Raw genomic sequence first — 19220 nt, 5'->3', positions numbered from 1 at the left:
GTCACAGTGAGGCATTATGTAGGTATATTGCTTTTAGTATAAAGGAAACCCAGTTGCGTTTCTTTGAACAATCCTGCTACATAATTTGTTGGTTGAAAATAGTGTGTTAGAGAAACGATGTGCAGCATTAAACCAATATGGTACTCAGTTTTGTTTAATTCTCATTTTTGTTACTGCCTCCAGACATTCCAAAGTGCATCCCATAACTGAGCCCGCCCTTTTAATACCTTGTTGATTTCGTGGGCCTCTCTTGAAATAGTCTCCTAAGGAAAAAAAAGAGTCTGCTCTGCCCTTTCTTATATAGTTCCTCTGTGTTCTGAAACTAGTTCAGTCTATCGTTGATGTGCACCCCACAGTACTTGGGCTCACCACCTCTACATCCACTGCCTGAATAGTAAGTAAGCAACCATTAAACCAAGCACAAAAGTAATTAATCTAAACTACAAGAAGAGCATAGTTTCAAAACCATTGGCAGTTAGATGGGCCTCAAAGTAAGTAGATGTAGACAAGTATCAATGATTTGAATTTGATGTCTGGTGCTAGAGGGAGGCAGGAAAGTGACGTGCATCCATCTCAACTGGTTGAAAATGAGACCTGCCACTGTATTTTGTATAAAAGAGACTGATACTTCTGGAGGTTGTCTGCAGCCTTAGATGTCTGCTATTTAATTTCAGCTTGGTCTGTAGACTGGGTGGTGCTTTGGAGAGCCATAGGCAAAAGGATCTTTCACATTCAGGCCTGGCAGAGAGAATATTAATAATACCAAGACATGAGCACAGAGTGTGAGTGGTAGCATTAATACAGAGTGTAAATAAGTGGCAAGGAGGAGACAGAGAGGAGAAGTGGATGGGTGTGTGGGAGCGGAAATTATGACAGATCCAACAGTATCTGGATTTCCAGAGGTCTTGTTACCTTTGGATGCAAAAAAATGTCTATTATCACCAATGCTTTTTTCAGTTGCTTTTAAGCCACTAGCTATTCACCCCCCCAGAAGCAGTCAGACATTAAAGGCTTCATAAGCAAAGAGCTTTAATAGATAAACTCTTTATATAGATGGTACAGTGCTTTATACCTCAGGTTCACATTCATTTGTGCCATTACTGTTATGCACATAACATATTTGGTCTTGCTCTCAGGGGAGAAGCTGGGGTTGTTGCGTGGTCCTCACTTTTTATAAATAATTTTTTTCCCATGACCCACCTCACAGGATGAACACAATAGAGGGACATCACATGTACTTTTGATTTCAACTAAGAATGAATAAAACCAGTACAACAAAATATCTGTTCTTTAAAGCCCTGTAGTATGTAGCTTTTTTAATGAAATTACTGCTTTTCCAACCCTGAAAACCAAATGAAATGACAGCTTTTTAAGCACTGACAACAGTTACTGCTATTTAAAAGCACTGAAAGTTATCTAATGTCATCATCATCATCATCACTCCACTTCTGACTGTCTTCCTCTATTCCAAAAACAGTAGAAGACGCAGATGTACTAGGCCTGCTCCTTTCTCCCTGGTTCAGCCTGCGATTTGCTGTTTGCATCCACAAGTCAACAGCTGGCTTTGGGTCAAAGGTCTCTGTTGTGAACTTAGACAACAGGATGTGCATTAGAGATGAGAGGTGAGAGTCTGACAGGCAGTATCTGTACTTGTTTTTTTATTATATTCAGATATGAAAATCCCCTCTCACATGCAGCACTGCTCAAGGGGTAGTGTAAGGGACAACAGAAGGACTTTCTGAATGTTGGAGCAACTGCCTGGATTGCTTGTCTTCACCACATTCACCAGGTTATGCACAGAGGAGGCTGTCAAACGTTTTCCTGCTTGCTTTAAACGCATCCACTCTCTTAAAGTGGAGACTCTGTGAACAGACATGCTGGCCTCATATGTCTCAAGGATGTTACTAAGTATTGTGTTGCCAAAACTGTGGAGGTCTTTCATTTTAAGAGGCCAAGTTGTAGGATCAAAAATCAAACAGTGATCACATGATTTGAAGGATTCATATCTGCTTTCAAACTCATGAATTAGAGCTCTTAACACATCAGTCTTGTCCCTGTCAGCATCAGCATGTGACACAGTCTCCTTCCTGTACTTACCCTCACTGTCCAACAGTAGTGTCAGCTGTCCAATATCAACCATGAGCTCATCTTTGCATTCACCAATAGTCAGATTCTCTTGCTGGAACCTGAGGGAGGTGAACTGTAAAATGTTCCCAATATCAAGCATGTTGGCTACAAAACAACGAAAATGCTCTGTGCATATATGCTTTAGGCTACTGTCATCACTTGTTGCCACTTGAATCTGAATGGCTGGTAACATTCTCCATATTTTCAACAGTCTCCTGTCTCCATGCAGACCATCTGATATTGTTAAACTTTCCAAATTTAACAAAAGCAATGCCTTTCTCCTCACAGATTTGCTTTAGTTGTACAATTCGTTTTGCACCCTCTTTCTGTAAGTAAAAGCTTAGCAACTTCACCGTGGATTGATTAATGATTCACAGTATGGCTCTGCTGACTTGACGCAGTTCTCCAGGGTGTGGGCGGTGCACAGGATATGCACAATCTAATCCCCGATGTCCACCATCTGCCGTAATTTTGGAATGACCTGTTGTAAATTCAATGTTGACAGTGCTTCCGTCAGTGTATACTGAGACCAGCTTCATCTTCCACTCCGCTAAACCACAATTATGAAACAGTTGAACAAATCCGTCCACTATGTCCTGTGCTGTTCAGTTGGCCCCCAGGTAATTATTCCAAGGAAATCTGAGCTGAATTGTCCATTGCTGGCCACAGAAACAATGTACACAATTTCCTGCTCCATTTTTGTTATATCTTCTGATCCATCGAAGAGGACACCCGAAAATTCCGCTGATTTCAGTTTTTCACTCAAATCTGAAGTTATTGTCTGTGCGATGCACTGCATGATACGCCCCCTGCCTTCTCGAGATTGATAAGCAGTCCCAACGTTAACTCCAAGCCTCTTGAGAAGCGGAATATCCTTCTCATATGAACACATAGGACGTGCATGTTTCACTTTGTGAAAGGCCAACAAAAAAACATTACTCAGTGCTTGATGCCGTTCTTCAGTCAGCTTTTCTTGCCATCTGTCGATTGGACCACTGGGCCTCTGGTCTTGGCTGTGCATGTTATCAACCACTTGCACTACTTTCTGGTGCTCTCTACTGTTCGTATGTTTATCAAAAGCTGGATGATTGAAGTTTTTAGTACCTGTATAAAAGGCGCTGTTTTTATCCGCCACAGTGGGATTTTCACGGGATAGCTTGCACCACATTTAAGTGCGGGTGTCGTTCGTTTGAAGCCAGCTGACCTCCTGTAGCCATTTTTCCGAGAACCCCCGCTTCTTTTGCGGTTCAGGTTCAGTCTGGCGTTTCTTTGGAGGTGGAGGAACACCAAAGTAATTGCTTAGTGGAGCTTGCTTCTTGGACATTTTGATGAATAAAGAAAGTTATAAAAGCAGTGGCTCATACTGCAGTCCAATGTTTAGCACATATCTTTCCTAAAATCTTAGGTACGCAACATTAGATCTGGCGTGCATTGTTTATTTTGATAGTGTATGCGCACCTGCGCACCACTCATGCACCCCTGAATATAGTCCTAAAGTAATGAAGCTTGTCGGGCTGAGCCTTTTTATTTAGTTAATTTTTGTATACTATATAAAGAACCAATATGGGCTAAGGCTAAGTGCTTATTTTTATGGAGTGCGTTTGGAACACACTATTATATAGTATGTGTTATGTAATATTGTATTGATTGAGTTGTACTTTATTATTTTTTGTTTCTTAAATATAATATGAAAAGAGAATGCTTACATTAACTCAGCCCATCTTTTACATTTTAAACTTGATAATAATATTAACTGATCTGTAATGTTTTTATATACAGGGCTATTCAAAATGAAAGAACAGATTTAAAAAATTTATTTCAAATAAACTGTATAAGACAAATACATTCCGCACATCACTGGACAGAGGAAAGTTCAAAGTTTAAAAGCCCACCTAAAAGTACCTGTAATTGCCACTGAGGGCTGACTTCATTTTCGACCAGACATGGACAACAAGATCTTGCTTATTGTCTGTGGCCTCCCAGGTCTCCAGACCTTACCCCCCGGGATTTTTATCTATGTTGGTACGTTATAGAAAGAAAGTTTGTTCCACCTATGCTCACTAATCTTCAAGATTTGTGACATTGAATTGAGGAAGCTGTGAATTCAGTAACTAGAGACCAGTTGACTCATGGATGGCAAGAAATGGTCTACTGTTTTGATGTTTGTCACGATACACATGGTGCTAATGTTGAGTGCTTGCAACCTCAAGGACCATAGGACCAAACTTTGAACTTGCTTCTATCCAGTGATGTGCGGAATGTGTTTCTGTCGTATACAATTTGTTTGAAATAAATTATTGAAATCTGCTCTTTCATTTTGAATAGCCCTGTATATTTATAGATATTGCTAAAACAAGTATTCGCCATGAGTTTAATGTGTGTTTTCCTAGAGAAAATTATTTGCCCTCATTGCATCTGTTTCAGTAAAGTCTTTTTCAGCAATTCAGCAGTTAGAGTTGTAATCTAAAAATAACTCCTTAAATGACTGCTATGATTGGCAAAGTAACAAGGTTCTAGTTCTGTATATTTGCCTGATTGTTGGGGATTTTCATTTATTTTAAAAAAGCCTCTGAATTTATCGTATGATAAGTGTGGGTTTATAAATGAGTGGGTCTTCCTATGCTACAGAAATAGACTCCAGTTAACTGTTGTACTGCACTGGTTTGACATATACTATAAGATGGTTTGTTCAATAAAATATCTGAAAGAATGAACAAAATACATTTTTAGTGGACAAAAAGCAAAATAATGTATAAATAGTCAAGCCAAATAAAGGACAACAATTTATAAATCAGCAGGGATTTTATTTCTAAACTTGAAAAATTACATAATCGGGAAGTCTGATAAAATGTACATACTGTAACAAATAATAATCCACAACCATCATTATTAATATTTGGCCTGTCACTTTCAAAACATATTCATAAATATTTAACTAGAAACCAGATGAGATAAGGGTATAGTAAACATCTGATCTATCAAAATTGTTTTGAAGGTTTCATTCTGCATCAAATTACAACCAGCACTGCAAGTGACAAAGGTGGCTGCAATATTGACGTTTCAACTACCAGGAACAATTCTCTATGTAATGGGAACTGTTAAATGTATTTTTTTGTCTTGGCCCTTTGCACTGTCAATAATAAGATGCTCTTTAGGAGTGCTGAAATGCTGCTGCTCTTTTCATAATTACAGACAGACAATTGTCTTCCCACCTGTGCTAAAAATTAATTACTTGAATTTGACATCCTTTATTATCAAGCTAACATTTACAGGAGTGTGCCTCACTGCAAAATGATATGAACACATTATAATAGGTAGGGTGGTCTTCAGTTTTTCCATTACATTCTCTTCTTAATTATTTTTGTTACATCTATATTTGCACTGTTGGAGTAAAGTTGTTTGGGTGTAACCTGAGGAATCTGCAGGGAGAATAATCTGGAAGGCATTTTCTGTTTTTTGTTCAATTGGGCCAAATTTAAATTGTCTGATCATTTTAACAACATTTATTCTCTTTTTTTTTTTTTACTCTTATATTTATTTATTTTTTATTCTTCTGCTAAATGCTAACCTGTGTGTTTTTTCAGTTAATGTTCATGTCATCTATATGTTCAGATTATCTGCAGTGTGGTCTTTTGTTTTTCAAGAATAACCTTCTACAGCTCAGAGTATACATTTAGTGTCAAGAACTATTTCAAGGTGAAAGGTTTTCTTCAATAGCCCTTGAGTCCAAAGTCACTTTTCTAGTAAGAAAAATTATACAAATTAAAATAACTGACTCCAAAGGAAGGAACATGGCTAGTCTCTATTTTTTTTTTTGTTAAAACTGGTGAACAGAAAGTTTACATCACACGTATCCACGCTGTATTCTTCTGTCCTTTCTAGTTTATTTAGAAAATATTTTTAGATATTTCAAATAGCTTCAGATGCTAATGTTGATTTTTGTACCTTTTGCCTTTCACTTCTCTCTGTCCTTTTTCACAATTCATATTATACCTTTTGCAAAAGTGTCTTTGAAAGTTAGCCAGAAGTCTAATTTAGCAACTTGTTTTATTACCAGTTAACCCATTTGCAAAGGAATTTAGTTTATTTTGTACTAGCTGAAATACCCAGCATTGCCCGGGAGGAAAATAGTGGGGTTTTTTTAATTTTTTGAGAAAAATCTATACTAATAAAAGGCAAAGCCCTCACTCACTCACTCACTCACCACTAATTCTCCAACTTCCTGTGTAGGTAGAAGGCTGAAATTTGGCAGGCTCATTCCTTACAGCTTATTTACAAAAGTTGGGCAGGTTTCATTTCGAAATTCTACACGTAATGGTCATACCTAGAAGCTATTTTTCTCCATTTACTGTAATGGAGTTGAGTGCGAAAGTCGTGGGGGGCGGAGCTTCGTGTGACATCATCACGCCTCCCACGTAATCACGCAGTACGTAGAAAACCAGGAAGAGCTCCAAAAACCGCTGAAGAAAACATGCATTATATAATTAAGAAGGCAGCGAAACAATTAGAAGCAAGCGAGTGACATATAAAACCATATTCATCGGCTCACGTGAACTGACGCAGTGCGCAGACAAAAAGCAACAGTTCCAAAGAGTGCTGAACAAAAACTGAATTACACTTCCACGCTCAAATAGACAAACCACACGCCGTGGCGCAATAGTAGAGGCTTCGCCTCTAGCGCCGGCTTCAGAGGTTCAATTCCCGAGAGGGGATGCACTGAGTATGTGCGCGCGCTTTCCGATACATTTTAGCCTCGCATCCCCTTGGTTTGAGAGGTATGAAAAAATATGCGGTTAACGCAGAAAGACAGATCACCAATTGAAGCTTTATGAATAATGGATACTTTCTTTGCGATCAATGATTGTTTTGGTAAAGCCATACTCAGTGTATTCATTAGATGAACGGTAAAAAAGTAAGAGCGAGGGGAGGATGACTTATTGAGGCACGCAGGCAAAACCACAATAGCACGCGGGCTCGATGTACTGTAGTCTTGGCGTCAACTCGATCTGAATTGTGCGATCACATTTGAAAAAATATATCTTTTCAAGTTCTATTTAGTCCATATGTGTCAAACTCAAGGCCCGCAGGCCACATCCAGCTTGGCGTGTAATTATATCCAGCCCGCGAGATCATTTTATATATTATTGTTATTAATGGCCCGGGGATATGAAGCGCTGGTAACACAATAAACTACAGATCCCATAATGCAGCGCTTCATCTGCCTTGCCGAACGCTTACCGCGTTAATCAAGTCTAGCTTATGATGTTGCAAGTTATTGCAAAGCTAGCCCACACGATACCGAAGAGAAAAGGTGAATCTGAACATAGAGCCTTTAAAAACCGATGGGAGGCTGAGTATATGTTTACTGACATTGCCGGTAAACCCGTGTGTCTCATTTGTGGAGCTAATGTGGCTGTAATTACAGAAATTAATCCTAAAACGGCACTATGAAACAAAACATCAAGATAACCTGAAAGACCTGAATGCAATGCACAAGATACAGAAAGCAGAAGAGTTAATGAAGAATCTGACACTTCAGCAGACGTTTTACCTGTGCAAAATCACAAAGTGATTTCAAGTGAAGCTACTTTTATGGGAGACACAAATGTACCAGTGCAACTTGCCCCACTTTCCCTGTTGCCAAGTAATGTTGAACCAAATCCGCACAACGGTGTTCCCAAATACGTACTTTGCTGATAAACTGAGCGAACTGCGCACTGAGTTTGCACGGTGCTTTGGTGACTTTGAAGAGCAAAAAAAGAATTTTGAGTTGTTTTGCAACCCATTTGATGTTGATGTGGAAACTGCATCTGTGCAGATTCAGATGGAGGTGATTGAGCTGCAGTGTAATGGCACACTGAAGGCAAAGTATGATACTGCACGGCCCGCACAGTTTATTCACTCCATTCCCGCAAAAATGCTCCAGCTCCGTCTACATGCGGCTCAAACCTTGTGTATGTTTGGTAGCACATATCTGTGTGAGAAGCTCTTCTCCGTCATGAAGACTAACAAAACAGCACATAGGAGTCGCCTCACCGATGAGCACCTGCAGTCCATCCTGAGAATCTCCACAACACAGAACCTCACACCAAACATAAACGAACTTGTTGCCAAAAATAGATGCCAGGCTTTCAAATCTGATAAAATGACATAAGAGCAAAGACAACTGAATGATTTGATTTGTTATTGCTGAAAAGAACAAATTTTATTTATATTTCCAGGTTTTGTTATGCACCATGTTCAAATTTGAATTTGTATAATTCAAAAAAAGTTATTTAAGGTATTTAAGGTTTGAGTTGATTTATTCCGGAATAATATTCTGTCGACTAAATAAAAATTCCTTCTATTTAAAATTTAAATAGAACTTGAACATATACGATAGTTGTGTGTGTGTCTGTGTGTGTATGTATATATGTAGATATGTATGTATATATATGTTTATATATGTGTGTATATATATATATATATATATATATATATATATATATATATATATATGTATTATGTGTGTATATATGTGTGTGTATGTATATGTATGTGTGTATATGTAGATATATATATATATATATATGTGGATGTATGTGTATATATATGTTTGTGTGTGTGTATATATATATATATATATATATATATATATATATATATGACAGCAACACTCATCACTCATAACAGTGACAAAACAATTACATTGACAATCATGTTTCGTTATTTTCAAAATGTTTCCTTTTCTTTTTCATTGCCTCTTTAACACACTACTTCTCACTGAAGCTGGATTTTGCTATATATATATATATATACTATACTATATACACTTCGGTTTATACCCATCAAAACTTAACCAGTTTAAGTATAATCTTGAATGATTTGCCTCCTCACTTAGTTACTTATACTTAATATTTAATTTAATTATTCTGGGCACAATTATGGATAAGCTCCTTCAAGGTGTATTTGGAAATCCCCACAAGCACTGATACTTTGTCACTGGCATAACATTTTCTATAACATAATCCTTCCGTATTTCTATGCATCCAAAAACAAAAAAGGCACTGGGATTGAAGTCAGGACACTGGATCTGTGAGGTTGCATGTCATTACTGTGCTGCTAACACAGTACTTCATAAACTCTTAAAAGTAACTTAAACTATGACAAACTTTTACATCTTCTCACATACATTCGTTAAACAGGTTGAACAAGAAAAAAAAACCAATTGTACGAGTCATTCAGTATATATTATATAAAAAACAAAATTATTAGCAGGCAGAGGGACGTGGACTGTTAAATAACTTGACCAGTCTTTTTTAAGTCAGCATTTCCTGCCCACTATACTTACCGTGAATACAGACTTTCTTTTGAACAGGGCTATTATTTATAGTTGGTCAATTATCCCATACCCACTTTTCTTCTTTATGCTAGCCTATTGAAGGGCATAAAAAGAGACAGAAATCTTTATCAATATACTGTAGAAAGGTTCATGAAAATTAGGTCAAAGAGTGCAGTGTTAAAATATTGGAGATCTTTAAAACAAATCCAATACTGAAACAAATCAAATGAAATTCTTAATTTATATTACAGAGTTACTTATCAGAATATAATGATATTTAATGTTACCATTGTGAGATTCTGTCATTTCCAGGGTGAGTACACAAAAATACAACAGATGACATTCTGCTAACCTTTTATTTATTTAAAAAAGTTTCCATGCTCTGCAATTATTTACCCATGAGGCTGTATACTATATATCATATGAGTCTACAAAAGTGTTAAAACCATTCTGCCACCACTGCATGAATATCATGGGATTTTAGGGTAGTCATTGCCAGTTACAGTAAATATATATTTTTTTTCTTAACTCCTTACTCTTCTAGTTACAAATAAGGCAATTTCTATAATACAGTGGTTTCAGAAATTGTTCAGACCCCTATTTTCACACTCCTTCAAGCAACACTCAATACCGCAGAATAAGGAGAGTGAAAATAGGCTATCAGAAATGATTGCAAATTTAAGAACATGAAGGTTTGGTGGATTGGTGACTCTAAATTGGCCCTAGTGGGTATGTTGTGTGTGTGTGTTCCCCTGTGATGGACTGGTGTCCTGTTTAGGGGATTGTTGCAACTTTGTGCCCTATGCTTGCTTGAAGTAAGAGGTGTATTAAAAATAAGGAGCTGAAATAGCACATTAACACTAGTATTCTGACTCTTTATGCACTCCAGTGAAGCACCTTTGGTAGAAATTACAGCCTAGAGTTTTGTTGGGTGAGAATTTTCTACCATTCTTCTCTACAGATTCTCCGAATCTCTGTCAGGTTGTATGGAGATTGTTGGTGGACAGCTATTTACAGGTCTCTCCAGAGATGTTTGATTGGGATCAAGTCCAAGCTCTAGCTGGGCCACTCAAGGACATTTCCAGAGCTGTCTGTAAGCCACTCCTGTATTGCCTTTTCTTAGTGCGTAGGGCCACTGTCCTATTGGCATGTAAACCTTCAGCCCAGTCTTTGGTACAGAGCAGGTTTCCATTAACAATGTACATCTTTACTTTACTCCATTCATCTTTCCCACAACCATATCTAGTCTTCTAGTCCCTGCCACTGAAAAACAGCATCATAGCATGATGCTACCACTATCACACTTCACCATTGGAATGGCATTGTAGAGATGATAAACCATGCCTGGTTTTCCTGAGATATGATGCTTAGAACCGAGGCCAAACAGTTCACTGCTGGTTGAATCTGACCAAAGAATTTTGTTTCTCAAAGGTTTTGAGTCATTGAGATGCCATTTTTGAATACACCAAGTGGGCTTTCAATCGCCTTTTAATAAGGAGTGACTTTCGTTTAGCCACTCTGCCATAAATAAAGCCCAGATTGATGGAGTGTTACAGTCATGATTGTCCTTCTAGGTGTTTCATCTATCTCCACACGGGTTCTCTGGAGCTGAGCCAGAGTAACCAAAGGGTTCTCTTACCAAGCCCCTTCTCCCCCAGTTGCTCAGTTTGGTTGAGCAGCACTTGAAAGAGTCGAGGTTGTTCCAAACTTCTTCCATTTGAGAATTATGGAGGCTGCTATGCTGTTGGGAGCCTTCAATGTACAGAATTTTTTTTATCCTTCCCCCAGATCCTGTCTGTAAGTTCTCTGGGCAATTCCTTTGATGTCATGGCATGGATTTTGCTCTGATGCAAAACTATCAACTTTGGAAATTTTACAGACAGGTGTGTGCTTTTCCTAAACAAGTTCAATCACTCAAATTTTCCACAGGTGGACTCTAAACAGGGTGTAGAAACGATCAATAGAATGAGATGCACCTAAGCCAAATTTCAAGTGTCATGTCAAAAAGTATGAATTTTTATGTTATTGTGATATTTCAATTTCTTATTTTTAATACATTTTCAAAGATTTCTAAAATCTTGTTTTTGCTTTGTCATTCTGGGGTATTAAGTGTTGTTTGATGAGGGGAAAAAGTTAATTTTAAATAATTTTAACATAAAGCTGCAACAACAAAATGTGAAAAATAAAGGGGTCTGAATACTTCTTGCACTGTATAATAATGTTTGTTATGAACAGACATTAATGGTTATTCCATTTTTAACCTTATAATACAAGGTTGAAGTGCATTGTATCATTATAACAGAAATGTACAGTGTATGCCCAAAAATGTAATTAAATAGAAACAAAAATAACAGATTCCTAAAACATTATATTTTTAAAGCACCATTTATGGAGAGCCCATTATTGATGTGATATAGTATATGATGTGGTTTCAGCAAGTCAGTTTTGAAAAATGAAAAAAATTAAAGTTTACTGTCCAGCTTTTAAACTGTTATGTCAGTCTGACTAATGAAGATTGATTTCAGTAAAAGTGAATGAAATGTGTAGTGACAACAGTTTAACAAAAAAGAAGTAGTTAACCCTACAGTTTAGATCAATCAGTTTATTAACTCAATGTTATTTACTATTTTGCATGCTTTTTGAGGTATTTGTTTTACCGCAGTATTGTGCTATAGCTACAACATAGATTGAGTTAAGAATAAAATAATTTTTTTGTTGTCATAAATACTTAATTGTCATAAATATTGTTGCTGGAGCATTTGTTGTCATCCCGATTCAAATTACTTTACCTATAAACTAAGGTGAATCTTCAACCATTTTATGTGTTTGTGTAATTTTCTACAAATTAAATTTTTGGTTTGTTTGAGTATATTAACATTTAATCATTTTTTCAAATGCATACAGTTATAAGATTGGTTTGTTGGTGTCAATATTTTTCATTGAATATGTGTGGGTAACTGTCAGAGAAGGTGATATGTGAGGATCGTGATATGATTTTTCAGAAGGATCGCCCACCCATACCTGGAGATACAATTTAAATCTAGTCATGGGATTACTTCCTGAGTCCAGGTTCAGGAATTGACCCAGCAAGTCCTAAAAGTAATCTTTATTTAAATTAATCTAAATTCTTATTCTTTATGGTGCACATTGAAACTCTGCTTTATGGATGTCTGTTAAATATTTTAAAGGACCAGATAGCCATAATTGTCTCCTGCCTGCCTACCACTTTAACAGCTTGCTTAGCTGCATGCTAGCAAATAAACAAAAGGAATAAAAGTTGTTCCCACAACCTAGCATGTTTCTCTTTCTGAAATGCCAGCGTCTGTGAAAAAGTCCTGTAAATTGAGGCCTCTCCCTCCAAAACATGTGCTCAGTTTTTGTTTTCATGTAAATGGTATACAGGGCTTTTTCATCCAGCTTCACCAGCACCCATTCTGTCTAGTTTTTTTAATGGTATCATACCTGATTTAGCCCATTTGTTGTTAACAAAACCGTAAAAATCTTAAAAACCTGAGAATTTAAGATCCTTAGGCAATATTAAAATTACTTTTGAATAACAAACACCTCAACTGCAAACCAAATACTAAAAAGCAATTATAAAACCATCAGAAGCAGTTAGAGTGAATGCCAATTCAACTGTCTTGGCAATTAGAAGGCACATTTCTCAAAATTATTTTTCAGTGTGCAGAGCTAGAGCATTTAAACCTGTCATGAATAAAAAGTGATTCAAAAATAACCATTATTAAGATTAAGCTATCAGGCGGAACTTCTTCCTTCTAACATTTTTTGCAATTTACATTTTTTAAATTATGCTGAACTGAACGTTAATACGAGTCTTTAAAAGTTTTTCAGGAGAAATCTTAACAGGTAAGCAGAATGTGAGGTTCATAAAATGTTCCAAGATACATGATTCTTTAATTATTTTACATTTATTTCATAAATTCAGATTTGGCCTAGATAATTTATATTTATAAATATCCTCTAAATATCCTCTTACTGGAACTGTGACAGCAGAGGAATAAACAATAATTATGCCTTCCTTCCTTAAACAAAGAGGCTGCATAAGGGCAAAACAGCCCAATTACCTTTAACCTTTGTAAACTAACAAAGCATGTGTCAGAAATAAAACTTGTGCAGGATAACCGTTTCTTACAACAGTGTGATAAACTCACTATTTCCACATTAATAACACAGTATACAGACTACAATCATTTTTTGCAGTCTTTGACTGTTAGGTCATATGGATTGAACTCCATAAAAAAGCAGGATATCTGGGCCAACGTCTTGCCATTAAACTGCAGAAACTTGCTAATATAAAGTGTGTGTTTGTCTTGTATATACTGTAGCAGAATATAAATATTGAAAATAAGCCTTTGGATTATTTGAGAGAGTGACAGTGAAAGATGGTGTTAACAGTGGAAAGAATATTATGTTTTAAAGTATAACATAGCAAGTGATAGTGGTTCATGATATGAAGCTGAGGAAATGGCTTGGCTGTCAAATGACAAGGGAGACAAGAGCTAAAGCTATTAGTCATCTGTTGTCCCATCCATCCATTTCGTAACCTGTCTATCCTTTCACCCACATAACTTAATTGTAGGAAGCTGTGATCAAAGTCATTGCCAAGGTATACCTGGATCTGTATCACTCTTGTCTTTTTTCACACACCTTATTTCTTTGTGCTTTGCAGCACTTTTGAACTTCCATGCATGTGGCATCACAGTGCTCAGTCCCCCTTCTACACAGCAGTTTGGAAGTACCATGCGGCTGTTATTACAGCTTTCACCCTTTGGTAATTCAAATGGTGAACAAATTCCTCTAGGGACCAAGCTCATTGTTCCTGTATTGGTGCTTCATGGGTTCCATTATCCCCTAGCCACAAACCCAGTGCTGCTTCGCACTGATCAGAATTCAAAAGGGGATTGAAGAAATTGCTTATAAATGGTAAGTAACAGGTCATGTGATATTGACATTCACTCATCAGTAAAAAAAAAAAAAAATAGAGCAAATATTGCCATTTACTTTGGGGTTGTCAAGCTTATGTTATGGCTACACATAGTTTTATTAACCAGACCCCAACAACCTTGCTTATGCCAAGCAGCTAATGGAAGCCAAGCTTTATGAATAGATTCCAGGTTAGAACTGAATTTGGAACTTTCAATCATTTTGCCATTGATAGCTTTCTTAGGAGCACATATTTCTAGGCACTGGACCTTGAATCACTGAGGCATACCAGGCTCTCTACCAGCTTTGCATATTTGTATTTACCAAAGAAAAAGTGAAATTTAGCAAAATGAAGGAGTAAAGAGAGCAATGCAACAACTTCTAGTAAATAAAAAAGTAAATAAAATGTTGAATATTATTTCCCTAGTAATATACATTGTTTCATTAGCAAGTGGTCTCATTGTGAGTTGCTGTGCCATTTCCTGCACTAGTTATCTTTGACTCCATGCTTTTCTCTAATTAATTCCTATTTTACCGTTTTTCATACAAATGTGTTAAGTACTCATAGCACATTTGTCACATTAAGCGTATTATGGTAAGTCACCTTTTTTTCCACATTTACATAATTTTATTGAGTTTTCTGGCAACAAAGCATGTTATGAATATGGCATGCTATATGATTTTTCCCTTTTAGATACATGTGTTCATTTATATGTGGTTTCATAACAAAAGGCATGTTTACACACACCAACGTTTGCAAAGGGCAAATTCGGAGACACCAGGTACTGTCAGAATCTTCAGTTTGCTTAAGAAGCAGATGAGCCAGTAGTAAACTGAGAAGGAGAATTAGTTTGTGTCGATAGTGTTAATATCATAATGTAGAATAGAATGATCTTGGTAAGAATGGCAAATGAACCATATGTATTTCAAATGCTAATTGCTACACATGCTATTAAAGCAGCTTTTAGCATGAGACTTCAATGAATGGCACCTTAGTTTTAAATGATAAGAAAGGTTAAACTTGTTTTATTCATTATTTACATTTTTAAGTTACAGTCCAAATGCCATTAAGATTTCACCCCCTAATCATGTCTTTAAATAATAGAAAAGAGGCATATTTCGTGCAGTGAGGCAGATAATTAGCAAAGGGTTCACAGGAGTACTAATTAGATATACTGAGGCTGCTGTTCTCAATTGCAGTGGTAGACAATTCTGGTCTTGGAGGGGCAGAGTGATTGCAGGGTTTTCTCCTTAAAACATATTATTTTGAGTTTTAGATGGACAAAATTTCCAAATTAACCAAACATGCACATCTTGAGGATGTGAGGCACTACTCTTCATTGGAACAAAATGTAAATACAGTACACATCCAGTAAATGCATCAGAAATCAAACCCTTCACTCTAGCAGTATTCCACTATACTACTCAATAAAGTAACTGCTGTTCTCATGTCACATTTCTACTACTTTAATAAGGCTGAAATTGTTTCTGAGTCTTGTATGAATTTCATATTAATGAGATGGAAAAAATGAAATATATGGCAGAGCTCTGGTAATCAAAATTGCACCCTGCATTGCAGCTTCTGATCTTAAAAGTCAGAACTTCAAAAGAGTGAAACAAGAGAAAAATGCTACTTTAATAGCATTATGAAAGAATACTATTTTTCATACAGAGAGCATGTTAAACTATCTTGTCAGAGTGATATCAGTCTGGGATTTGGAAAAGAGTATTCTACTTATGGGGACAAAAAAAGGCAACCAGCTTCCAGGTATAGAGAAAATTCTAAATGTATAATCAATGTGAGACTATTCAGACCATCTATGTACTTTGATGAGCTAATAGATAATTTGTCCCAGTATCTCAAGTGTCTCTTGCAGTAATATTCAATGGTTCTGGAAAACATTATAGCTAGAATGGTTTGTGCCGTTATTGTTATTTATAATGTTGACGTTCGCTCTCAATAATGACTTCATGAAATTCTGTTCCAGATAATCCTTCTGCAAAACATATTTATATGAAGGAAAGGGTTTTCATTTTTACTACTGGCATTGCTAAGAATCATCTATGAACAGTTGCTTTGATTTGCCTTGTTTCTAAAATATGAATTTACCATTTTCTATTTTTGTATATTAATATTTTTACTATTCAGATGGTTTCAACAAATTCTAGATTGTTTTTGTGGAAAAAACTAAATTTCTATAATGAAATTTAAAATGCAAGACCATATTTTGCTTTTTATCGCATGCCTTGTCACTGTCTGTATAAAGTTTGCTCTGTATTGGTTCTCTCTGGATACTTCAATTTCCCTACCATTTATGTCCCCAAAGACATGCTGGTTGGAATGATTGGCAACTCAAACTGGGCCAATGGGAGTGTCCAGTGGAGTGGACTGGTGCTCTGTCCAGGACTTTTTCCTTGGATTTAAAATCTGCCCTATTTGAAAGACTCTGCAAATGTCAGCATATTCTTTGTGGGGCCAAGTTCCTACCTTGTGCTTGATGATTCTAGCATACAGTAGGCTTTTATGGGCTCAGTCCCTCTCTGACCTTGATTTGGATTAAGAGAGTTCAGAAGTTGATGAATGAGCATGTTAGTGAATTTATATGCAGGTAGCACAGGTTGAGAGACACTATTGTATGGAATGCCATTGGCTTCATGTCACTAATCACCAAACAGGCCAGAAATGGTCTGTAATTTCTTGTTACTTTATGTAAAGGACACCGACCTGCTGGGAAGAGGCTCTGAATGGTGTTATACCTCACATTCGACAAGGCTGTTCAAGTTCCTGAGACTTTTGCAAGTGTACTTTGCCTCATTGTTTAAGCAGTGTTGCTGCTTGCTCAGAAATGTGTTTCTGAGCCAAGCTCACTCCTAGTTAGCTACTCTTTTGACTTACACCTTTCCGTGTCTCTTTTCAATGTTAGCAGTTTGCTTAGCTCAGTTGATTTCTTTGCTGCAATCTGTACTACAGCCTTATTGCCCCCTCCCTCTTTTTTAATTTTCAGCTCCTTTGAGGATTGATTAGTGTATTAAGCTTTATATTGCCTAATACTATTTTCCTGCCATCAAAATTGGAATTTTGTATCAGTCCTTAAAGAACATATCTCTATGCTATCATTGTATTTAGTTTTTAAATTAGACTATTTTTAAAAGTCATATATTTTTCACATCTTTTTCTAAGACTATTTTTGTTTTTTTTTGGGTGTCACCATTTCAAGTATCATTTGTTATGGAGTTACTATGCAACAACCTTTGGAGGTGCCTATAGCTGATGTTTCGGACTGAACATGAGGTTGGCACCATGCATTTCCTGGTCATCTGAGTTTGTGATAATTCCTGCATAAATTTTCATGTTCTTATTTAGCATTTCTGGCTCTCTTTCCAGCTTTGAGTTTTATTCCTGGTTTAGCATTTAAGTTTGACAAAATATAGGACTGATTCCTGGCATTGAACTTTTTTCAGGTATTCTTTGATATTTCTTCTCTAAGTCACCTCCATTATTTTAATTTACCTTCCTCTTTCTCTGCACTCATAACAGCAGACCTCTTATTTACTGTCTAGCCTGTGGAGAGCTGACTGCTGTAATACTTTTGAACAAAACCCTGAGTGATTTATTATACCATCAAATCTTTTTACAAATTTTCAGTGACACCCATACTTCCCTTCAATTTTGATGTTTGGGCTTTCTGAATGACCAAAGGGTTCATTCAGGAGTCGCAGGCCACCATATTTCTCACCTTGAGGGAATGATGTTATGATGAATAAGAGATTGCTTTCATGGTCAGATTTAACCAGTGTTAATATATGGTATGTGTAACCTAATTTGTTTTGAAATAACAGCAAAAGAATTGTTACATTAGAAAAGGTGTTATCAGTTTCAGTACTGTCTACATTTTAGTGCCCTTTTCTCTTATTTTACACACAGAATTATAAAGTGTTTTCTTAAAGAGATGTTATTCCATTTCTAAATCGGCTGATCATCTTAATCTGTCTATAAATATGTATGATGTAAAGATAAGCTTAGATTTTGATGCTTAAGACTGTATATAAACATTGTGCAGTATACTCTACTTTAGTCATAAAATGCTTTTCAATGATGGGTTAACATAACTTAATTATGCTAAATTTTAAACAGTAGAATGTAATTAAAATAACATTTTTCTATGTGTCTAATTCAGTATATAGAGATTAAGTAGGTAATTGTTAAACTTGGTAGAGAGCCATTAGCAGCAAAATTTTACTTTTTATTGCCATGGAGACGGGCTTCACAAAATCGTCCTGAATAATAGCTTTCACTATAGTGTGTCATCTGTATCAGCTTCAGCTTGATAGTTATTTTAACAGGAGGAACAGACATTCTTATTGAGTATACAGTATAGCTAGAGGCCTTCAGGTCCTGAAATGTATCTCATAATTTAAATCTTCATTTTCAATAACAATATGAAACAAGAATTTCCACATTTGCAATGAAGTAATATGAATGAATAAATAAAAAGTATTTTCTACCCAAAGAGTATTTAGAACATAAAATTACACTTCAGAAATTGTAAGCATTAGCATGGTGTGTGGATGCCACCTGCCTGAAAATTCATTTGTAGACATGCAGATTGTATCACAAAAGTATTAATGATTCTTTGTCTTAAACTTTAATTTTTTAATGATTTGCAGCAGACAATATAAAAAAATCAATTGTAATAAAACAAGTAAATGCTTACATAAAGTACTGTTTACTTATTTCAGCTTGTTATAATAAAGTGTAGGTAGAGATCATGAATGTTTGATTTGTTGTAAAAAAAAATATATATTTATAAAAAATATAAATATACTG

General features: G+C 36.1%; 1 protein-coding gene across 1 annotated transcript in view; it reads left to right on the top strand.

Annotated features, from left to right (window-relative positions):
• mettl24 (methyltransferase like 24) overlaps positions 1–19220 on the top strand; it is a 330987-nt gene that overhangs the window by 250518 nt on the left and 61249 nt on the right. The window lies entirely within an intron of this gene.

Source organism: Polypterus senegalus, chromosome 3 (genome assembly GCF_016835505.1).
Source record: "Polypterus senegalus isolate Bchr_013 chromosome 3, ASM1683550v1, whole genome shotgun sequence".
Classification (NCBI taxonomy): Eukaryota; Metazoa; Chordata; class Cladistia; order Polypteriformes; family Polypteridae; genus Polypterus; species Polypterus senegalus.
Note: the sequence above shows the minus strand (reverse complement) of the source record. Positions and strands in the feature narration are given on the sequence as shown.